Below are 9,837 nucleotides of genomic sequence, written 5' to 3'. Positions count from 1 at the left end.
AGCGCCGCCGCAGATGGAGCACTCATGCTTGAATCGACACGAGGCGAAGAACCTGCAGTGGCCCTCGTTGAACATCCAGCAAGCCCCTGTTCTCTTATTGGCTGTCCCAGACGGGGGTCCACCCGAGGCAGCCAAGGAGTGAAAAGACGGCCTCTGCTGAGACAGCATTAACTGAATCCATACATCTGTGGCCTTTGATGCCCAGCCGACTTCGGGCTGCAGAGCCAACCGCCTCCTGAACTCCTCATCATACCTCCACCACGCTGTACCCCCATGCAACTTATAGGCCGTATGAATGGTATCTAGGTATATGAAGAGCTCGGCAGACTTAGTAGGGTATTTTGAGCTGAAAACACATGAAAACGTAGCAAAGGCCTGCAACCAATTACCGAAAGTCTTAGCCACTTTTGATTTTTTGTCATCCGTTTTTTCAAATCTCTTATCCTTATCAACCGTTATGTGGTCGACTGATAACAATGACCATATGTCAACATACTCGTAGGAAACAATTTTATTCTTAACCTCCGGAGACAAATGCGTGCCCAGAGGAGCCACTCCGCAAAAATAGGAATCCTTAAATAAGGTACCGGATACAGCCGTCTCAGCCGGCGGGCAATCCGCCGCTGGAGGGACCTTGCAAACGCCACTGGAAGATGCTTGCATATTATTATCAATTTTACTCAAGACATTACGCATGATAGCCAAAACTTCACTGTCATTTGCGTTAGTGACTGGAGAAGGAGTAGACCAAGCCCGAAGGCATGACAACTCACCCTCGGTTAGGCGCACCGGTGCAGAAGCTGGGACGGCTGTGGAAGGCTGCGGAGCCGGTTGGATGGGGGGGGCGATCACAGACCCTTGTGTAGAAGGGCACTCCCGCCGGGACTCCCCGCTACTCCGCCTTGAACGTCCAAAACTTCTGACCCTGCGGTGGGAACGGCCCTGGCTGACATCATCTTCATATGAGGATGCAGACGAAGATGGATAACGCCTCTGCGTCTTGCGACTGCGCTTCCTGCTGCGCCTGTGTTCAACCGAAGTCCTATGTGAGGACCTGCAGGAGGTCCCCCTTGAATGATGGGAGGTCCGTCTGCGCCGCTTACGGCTGACGGAAGAACCGGAGCTATCAGATGAAACAGTGGATGAGCTTTCAGGTGAATAGTCATGGCGCCTCCTATAGCGCCGTTCACTGCCCCTGTAGGAACAGTGAGACGCGGGGGGGGGCAGGCACTGGCTCAGCATCAAAAAACTCGCCCCCGGAGCTATCTCCAACTACGGAGGCCCCATCATTATCCTCACCGGGTGGAGCTAAGGAGGCAGAGGGAGGGGGAGGGGCGGTGGATGCACTAACGCTGTCAGGCTCGGACCTTCGGCCAAACCAGCGTGCTAAGCGGCTGGGAGGGGGAGGCGGAGGAGGAGGGGGAGGCAATGACAGGGTGGATGAGTTCGCAGCAGCACCTGTGGAAACAGAGGGAGGCAGTGACTGGGTAGCCAGACAGCCAGCAGCAGCCGCTGTGCCTGACTGCAGAGCCGGACCCGACACCTCGCGCTGCCCTGAAGCTGCGCCATCAGTGTGTCCTGAGCTCACGGCGGTGCGCGCGCTCCTGCTCCCAGAAGCCCGTGCTGCCGCCGATACTCGCCGCCCGCAGGGGGCCACAGACTGGCGAGGAAGAGTGTTGGGGGCCCGTTTGCCCTTGCCCTTCTTACCTCCGGCCGGGGGGGAAGGGCTCAGACGTGTCGGGGGGCGAGCGACCCGCTGCGGGCGCCGAGACCGAGGGACCGCCGGATCAACAGGCAGGGAAACAGCACTGACGAGCGGAGCCAGCCAAGCGACTCCCTCCAGTCTGATCCTCTCCTGGAGACGGGCCAATACATCATCTCCTTCCATAGCAAAGTAAGTAAAGTTCCTGCAGCCGGATAGTTTTGCTGGGGAATGACTTGTACTTCCGGGCGGCCGCTTAAATATGCGCTCTGCCGCCCGCCCCTTAGCCAATCAAAACCCCTCTTACAACCCCTTTTTGGGCGCGTGCCGAGCCCCCTCCGGTGCAGCCAGTCACAGCCTCGAGGGCTTAAACAGCCTCGATGCTCCAGAACGTAGTGCTCCATGAAGCACGGAGCACTATGGATGCACATTCGTAGTGCGGGCTCGCGGTCACGGACTGCACTACGGGTGTGTGAATATAGCCTAAGAAAAAATTGGACATGTCTTAGTGCGGAGCGGGATCGCAGCACAGATCCCCCAATAGCAGTCTATGGATCTGTGTTTTACTGATTCCTAGAATGCCACATCTTTGAAAAATACGGATCCCATGTCATCTGTATATAGGGCCGTTTCTGCCATGAGGCAGACTGAGCTTTCTGCCTCAGGCGGCAGATTCTTTACTCCACTAGGGGGCGGCACAATCCCTCACTTTCACTTTCACCCGGTCTGCAGGCACATCACCAGGCACCTCTGCCTCCTCCTCAGGCCCCTTCTCCGTAGCTCAGTGATGGACAGCCTTGTCACTGGGGGCAGGCCTGTATTTAGAGTTCATGCTGCCCTAGGCACCTTGCTTGCTGAGGCGCCCCCCCCCCCCCCCCCCGGCACTGGCTGGTTACATGCATGGTATATACCCTGGCACTTGGGTGCCGCTCTGCTTGATGCCCGCTATTCTCATCAAACAGACGTGATGGAGGAAGGAGGCCGGGGACGTCTTAGTTTGGGGACCGGTTCTGTCCAGTGTTGGACTGGGGTACCTGGAGCCCACCAATATACAACCAGTGAGACATGACATGCTGACCCGCTCCTTTCCTGAATTCACCTGTATCTGTGACAAATCCCTACATTTATACAGCTCTCAGGGTATGCTGGGAGTTGTAGTCTCTGAGAGGACAACCCTTTAATAAATCACTGTGTGCAGAGTCTCCTGGTGGCTGCAATCTGTGGGTGACAACCATCAGCCCTAAAGGTCCAGCAATACATCTGTCTGCGCTGTACTACAACTCCCAGCATATCCTAAGGGCCGCAGACTGTCAGTACATGCTGGGAGTTGTAGTGCCTGCAGCTGTTGTAGTTGGGCCCTAGGTGGCATATAAGAATATATAGATCAGTGGGGGCTCAGTGTAGGGAAGTGACCCCAGAACATCACTAATAGGGGATAGAACAAAAACATCTCCCCCTATCCCCTATTAGTGATGTTCTGGGGTCACTTCCCTGCACTGAGCCCCCACAGATCTATGTATTCTTATATGCCACAAAGCATCCAGTGTATAATGCACCCAGGACCCAACTACAAGAGCTGCAGGCACTACAACTCCCAGCATGTACATGCCCTCAGGATATGCTGGGAGTTGTAGTGCCTGCAGCTGTTGTAGTTGGGTCCTGGGTGCATTATACACTGGATGCTTTGTGGGAGATCAGAATACATAGATCTGTGGGGGCTCAGTGCAGGGAAGTGACCCCAGAACATCACTAATAGGGGATAGGGGGAGATGTTTTTGTTCTATCCCCTATTAGTGATGTTCTGGGGTCACTTCCCTGCACTGAGCCCCCACAGATCTATGTATTCTTATATGCCACCTAGGGCCCAACTACAACAGCTGCAGGCACTACAACTCCCAGCATGTACTGACAGTCTGCAGCCCTCAGCATATGCTGGGAGTTGTAGTGCCTGCAGCTGTTGTAGTTTGATTCTAGTTTAAAAGTTTGCGCTAGTGTACTGTAGTGTCCGCGGGGCTGTGTCAGTACACTACCGCAAACCATACACTGACCCATTGAGACCCCAATGGTACACAGGCTCTGCACACTATAGAAGTGTTTACAGTGCAGTTACTAATGACTCACAGGTGACGTCTTCTCCGATTGCCGTTGCTCACTTTTTGCTTTCTTCTCCATCTGGCGCAGCATCATGAAGACTTCTCCGACCACAACTCATCTGCAGGCGGGCAGCTGGGGGTGACTGGGGAAGGGAGGCAGCTGGGGGTGGACTGAGGAAGGGAGGCAGCTGGGGGTGGACTGAGGAAGGGAGGCAGCTGGGGGTGACTGGGAAAGGGAGGCAGCTGGGGGGTGACTGGGGAAGGGAGGCAGCTGGGGGGTGACTGGGGAAGGGAGGCAGCTGGGGGTGACTGGGGAAGGGAGGCAGCTGGAGGTGGACTGAGGAAGGGAGGCAGCTGGGGGTGGACTGAGGAAGGGAGGCAGCTGGGGGTGACTGGGAAAGGGAGGCAGCTGGGGGGTGACTGGGGAAGGGAGGCAGCTGGGGGGTGACTGGGGAAGGGAGGCAGCTGGGGGTGACTGGGGAAGGGAGGCAGCTGGGGGTGACTGGGAAAGGGAGGCAGCTGGGGTGACTGGGGAAAGGAGGCAGCTGGGGGTGACTGGGAAAGGGAGGCAGCTGGGGTGACTGGGGAAAGGAGGCAGCTGGGGGTGACTGGGAAAGGGAGGGAGCTGGGGTGACTGGGGAAAGGAGGCAGCTGGGGGTGACTGGGAAAGGGAGGCAGCTGGGGGGGGGGGCTGAGAAAGGGAGGCAGCTGGGGGGACTGGGGAAGGGAGGCACCTGGGGGGGGGGCTGAGGAAGGGAGGCAGCTGGGGGGACTGGGGAAGGGAGGCAGCTGGGGGGGGACTGGGGAAGGGAGGCAGCTGGGGTGACGGGGGAGCAGCTGGGGTGACGAAAAGGGGGAGCATCTGGGGGGGCAGGGGGAGCCGCTGGGGTGGCAGGGAGAGGATGGGGCAGCTGGGGTGGCAGGGGAGAAGCTGGGGTGGAAGGGGGAGAAGATGGGGGGCAGAGGGAGAAGCTGGGGGGGGCAAGGGGAGAAGAGGGAGCAGCTGGGGGGCAGGGGAGCAGCTGGGGGCACAGGCAGGGGGAGCAGATGGGGCAGGGGGAGCAGATGGGGGGCACAGGCAGGGAGAGCAGATGGGGGGCACAGGCAGGGGGAGCAGATGGGGGGCACAGGCAGGGGGAGCAGATGGGGGGCACAGGCAGGGGGAGCAGATGTGGGGCACAGGCAGGGGGAGCAGATGGGGGGCACAGGCAGGGGGAGCAGATGGGGGGCACAGGCAGGGGGAGAAGATGGGGGGCACAGGCAGGGGGAGAAGATGGGGGCAGGGGGGCACAGGCAGGGGGAGCAGATGGGGGCACAGGCAGGGGGAGCAGATGGGGGCACAGGCAGGGGGAGCAGATGGGGGCACAGGCAGGGGGAGCAGATGGGGGCACAGGCAGGAGGGGCACAGGCAGGGGGAGCAGATGGGGGGGCACAGGCAGGGGGAGCAGATGGGGGGCACAGGCAGGGGGAGCAGATGGGGGGCACAGGCAGGGAGAGCAGATGGGGGGCACAGGCAGGGGGAGCAGATGGGGCACAGGCAGGGGGAGCAGATGGGGGGCACAGGCAGGGGGAGCAGATGGGGGGCACAGGCAGGGGGAGCAGATGGGGGCAGGGGGAGCAGATGGGGGCACAGGCAGGGGGAGCAGATGGGGGCACAGGCAGGGTGAGCAGATGGGGGCACAGGCAGGGTGAGCAGATGGGGGCAGGGGGAGCAGATGGGGGCACAGGCAGGGGGAGCAGATGGGGGGCACAGGCAGGGGGAGCAGATGGGGGGCACAGGCAGGGGGAGAGCAGATGGGGGGCACAGGCAGGGGGAGCAGATGGGGGGCACAGGCAGGGGGAGCAGATGGGGGCAGGGCAGGCCCCCCCCTGTGTGTATTCAGTATATATGTGTGTGTGTGTGTGTGTGTGTGTGTATATGTGTGTGTGTGTGTGTGTGTGTATACAGTATGTGTGTGTATACAGTATATATATATGTGTGTGTGTGTGTGTGTATACAGTATATGTGTGTATACAGTGTATGTGTGTGTATACAGTATATGTGAGTGTGTATTGTGAGGGGATTAGCTCATGGGATCACCATCTCCTGGGTTAGATGGGCGCTTTTTGGCACAAATCACAGTCCACACCAGCAAGTAAGGTGCAACTGGCCGCAACCAGTTTTATTTTTCTTTGCAGCAGATAAAAGAAACAATAATACAAAAGAAAACCTACGCCGTCTGGCGACTAACTAAACAGTTATCAACTCACTAACCAGAGCTGAGCCTACTGCACAGCTCTCAAACAAAACATGCAGCACTTTGTTACTTAGGCCCCGTTCCCACTGAGCAAAGGTAGCGGAATTCCGCGATGGAATTGTCCGCCGCGGAATGCCGTTAGCCTCCCGCTCATAATGGGAGTCTATGGGAGGCGCGCGCTGCTGCTCTGTACGCGCTGAAGAATGAACATGTTCATTCTTCAGCGCGGACAGGGCAGGAGCGCGCGCCTCCCATAGAGTCCCATTATGAGCGGGAGGCTAACGGCATTCCGCGGCGGACAATTCCGTCGCGGAATTCCGCTACCTTTGCTCAGTGGGAACGGGGCCTTACAATGAAGTTTTACCCAGGAGCAGAGAGAGCCATCAACTTCTGTGCTGTCTGCCCTGTTATAGCACACACAGGCTTGCACCTGAGTAACCAGAGTCACTCCCAATACCTGGAGTGGCCAAGTGGAGTAGGAGCCCACCCATCTCTCCCCTACTCCAAAGCAGCCAGGCCCTATTTTCTAGTCTTTGACAAAACCTATAGCAAGGAAACATATTCTCCTTGCTATCCTTACTCCCTGCCTGCTTATTTAACACACATATGACAGGAACCTAGGTGAAACATACATTCCATCCACTACTTTGCCCCTGGTCCTGTCACAGTATACAGTATATGTGTGTGTATACAGTATATCTGTGTGTGTATACAGTATATGTGAGTGTGTATACAGTATGTGTGTGTATACAGTATATATATGTGTGTGTGTGTGTGTGTGTGTGTGTATACAATATATGTGTGTGTGTGTGTATACAGTATATATATGTGTGTGTGTGTGTATATATATGTGTGTGTGTGTATATATAAATATATATATTTATATGTGAGTGTGTGTGTATCTAATCTGCCCTGTATGTACAGCACATGTGCCCTGTATAAGTATGGAGTGATCTCAGTAGCTGAGCCCAGTCTATGCCCAGGGTTGCCAGCTGCTATCTGTCACCAGTGTGACTGGCATTCTGTTGTATTATTAGCGCCCCCACAGCCTGTACACATAGTCACCCTGCTGGGGAAGCAATAGCAAATCCCTAGATGCCATAGTTATAGCCGCACACTGTAATAATACCATGAAAATTACTATACACTACTTACATTATTAGTGCAGTGTATTGTAAAAAGAATCCACTGTATAAAAAATGCAATTCACTACTTTTCCCTATTTTTCAAATAAAAAAAATCTACACAAGAATATATATAACTATGAGGGTATGTTCACACTATGGAATACGTTCAGAAATTTCACACTGTTGCATGGTGGGGCTGTAGGAGGCGGTTCTATGCCTCTGGAGTGGGAATTGGAGTTAAGGTGGAGCTCCTGCTCCAGATACTCCACTCCAGTCCAAGAGCTAATGAGGCTCTGAAACCACCTGGTGGATCTATTAGAGACTCCAGAGCTTCCCAGGTGATGGCTCCCAGGTGAAGACTCTCAGGGTGGGAGAACAGGCAGCGCTAGGCCAGTGGGAGCTGCACACAAGTCTGGGTGAGGCCAGTGGAGCTGGTGATATTGAGCATTAGGCTCATAAGTGACAGCTAGGGAAGCTGTGGTGTTAGTCAGTGGCTAGACGGCCTAGGTTTTATTTTATTGGCAGTGTTGCCTATGTCTTGTGTTTTTTGAACGGATAAATAAAGCTGACTGAGGTCAGTATAAAGCATACAGCACTGACTGGACTGCAATTTGTGATGTGCCAACCGTCTCGGGGGGGGGGGGGGGGGGCCACCATTTCAATTCTCGCCTCAGGCAGCAGAAAACCTAGAATCGGCCCTGTCTGTATAGAAATCGTGAGTGCAGAGGGGAAGGTGGGGGAGCGCTCCTGGGCAAGTGCAGGCTCCCTCCTCCTTTGGAGCCCACTCTGCCAGTACAGTGTGATTGACAAAGAGAGGAGCATTTTGACTCCCCTCTCTGCCAATTATTCTTGTGGTCGGAGGCAGAAGCATTCTGCCTTAGGCCGGAAGAGGTCGCTCCCTCCCCCAGGGCCGCTTTAACCAGAGAGCACATGGTGCACGTGCACCAGGCCCCCCGAGCACAGGGCTCCGTCCACCAGCCTGTCAGGGGGGAGCGCCGTGGATGGGTAATCTACTTACCCATCCATGGGGCCCCTGCAGGGCCCCCCTGCACGTCCACCATTGGCTCCCTCCCTGTCAGTCACTCTTGTGGCAGCACTTCCTACAAGAGGCCGCACTCTCCCTCTGATTTAGGAGCCCAACGTCACTGGAGCGCCGGCGCCAGGGTAAGGGCGTTCAGCCTCTTGTGACCGCAGCAGTGCGGCCACAAGAGGGAAGAGAAGAGGAATGCATGGACCCAGGTGAGTATAATTGTTTTTTTTAATGTTATATGGGAGGTAGAGTGCACTGGGGGGGGGGGGGTTGGGGGCACAGCAAGGGGGCTATATACTATTGAGGAGAGCACACGGAGGGGGCGCACAGCAAGGGGGCTATATACTATTGGGGAGAGCACACGGGGGGGTGCACAGCAAGGGGGCTATATACTATTAGGGGGCACACAGCAAGAGGGCTATATACTATTGGGGAGATCACAGGGGGGCTATATACTATTGGGGAAGTGCACAGCAAGGGGGGCTATATATTGGGGGAGCGCACGGGGGCTATATACTACTGGGGAGAGCGCACGCGGGGGCTATATACTACTGGGGAGAGCACACAGGGGGGCTATATACTACTGGGGAGAGCACACAGGGGGGCTATATACTTCTGGGGGAGCACACAGAGGGGCTATATTTTACTGGGGAGCACACAGGGGGGCTATATACTACTGGGGAGCGCACAGGGGGGCTATATACCACTGGGGTAGCACACGAGGGGTCTATATACTACTGGGGAGAGCACACAGGGGGGCCTATACTACTGGGGGAGCACACGGGGGGGTCTATATACTAATGAGGGAGCGCACAGGAGGGCTGTATATAACTGGAGGAGTACATGAGGGTCTATATACTACAGGGACACCGTAAAACTATGGAGGCACAGAGGGGTGTAACTATATAGGGGTACGGAGGGGTGTAACTACTATATTGGGGTACAAGGGACCTAACTACTGTATGTGTTGGAGCCTAAAATATTTGTCTGGCAGATTCTGGAGAGAAGATTCATAGCCGGGAGAGGACTTCAAGGTGGTCCAGGCTGGGTGGAGAGAAAAAGAAAAGGTGACAGACTCTGATCGGAGAAGACGCCATCCATGGGTCACTGGATGTAACTGCACTCTGTTATAGGCTTGTAATGAAGGGGTCATGATGTGGCAGTATTATGTAATGGTATCATTGGTGATCGCTTTATTTTGTTAAGTGCAGTTTTCATGTAATATGAAATTAGAGATGAGCGAATCGGGTTCGAGTCGATCCGAACCCGAACGTTCAGTATTTAATTAGCTGGGGCTGCTGAACTTGGATAAAGCTCTAAGGTTGTCTGAAAAACATGGATACAGCCAATGACTATATCCATGATTTCCACATAGCCTTAGGGCTTTATCCAAGTTCAGCAGCCACCACTAATCAAATGCGGAAAGTTTGGGTTCGGATCGACTCGAGCATGCTCCAGGTTCGCTCATCTCTATATGTTATCACTGTATGGTGGAAATAGTGTTATAAGGTAACTACTGTATGTATTGGGGCTCTTGATACAATGTGGCGGCAAATTCAGTACATTATACCATGTGCCGAAAGGGAAGGGGGGGGGGCCCACTCTTGAGGGCAGTGCACCGGGCCCACCAATGTGTTAAAACGGCCCT

This window comes from Dendropsophus ebraccatus, chromosome 8, assembly GCF_027789765.1.
Source record: "Dendropsophus ebraccatus isolate aDenEbr1 chromosome 8, aDenEbr1.pat, whole genome shotgun sequence".
NCBI classification, from domain to species: Eukaryota; Metazoa; Chordata; class Amphibia; order Anura; family Hylidae; genus Dendropsophus; species Dendropsophus ebraccatus.
This window is presented reverse-complemented; position numbering follows the sequence as displayed.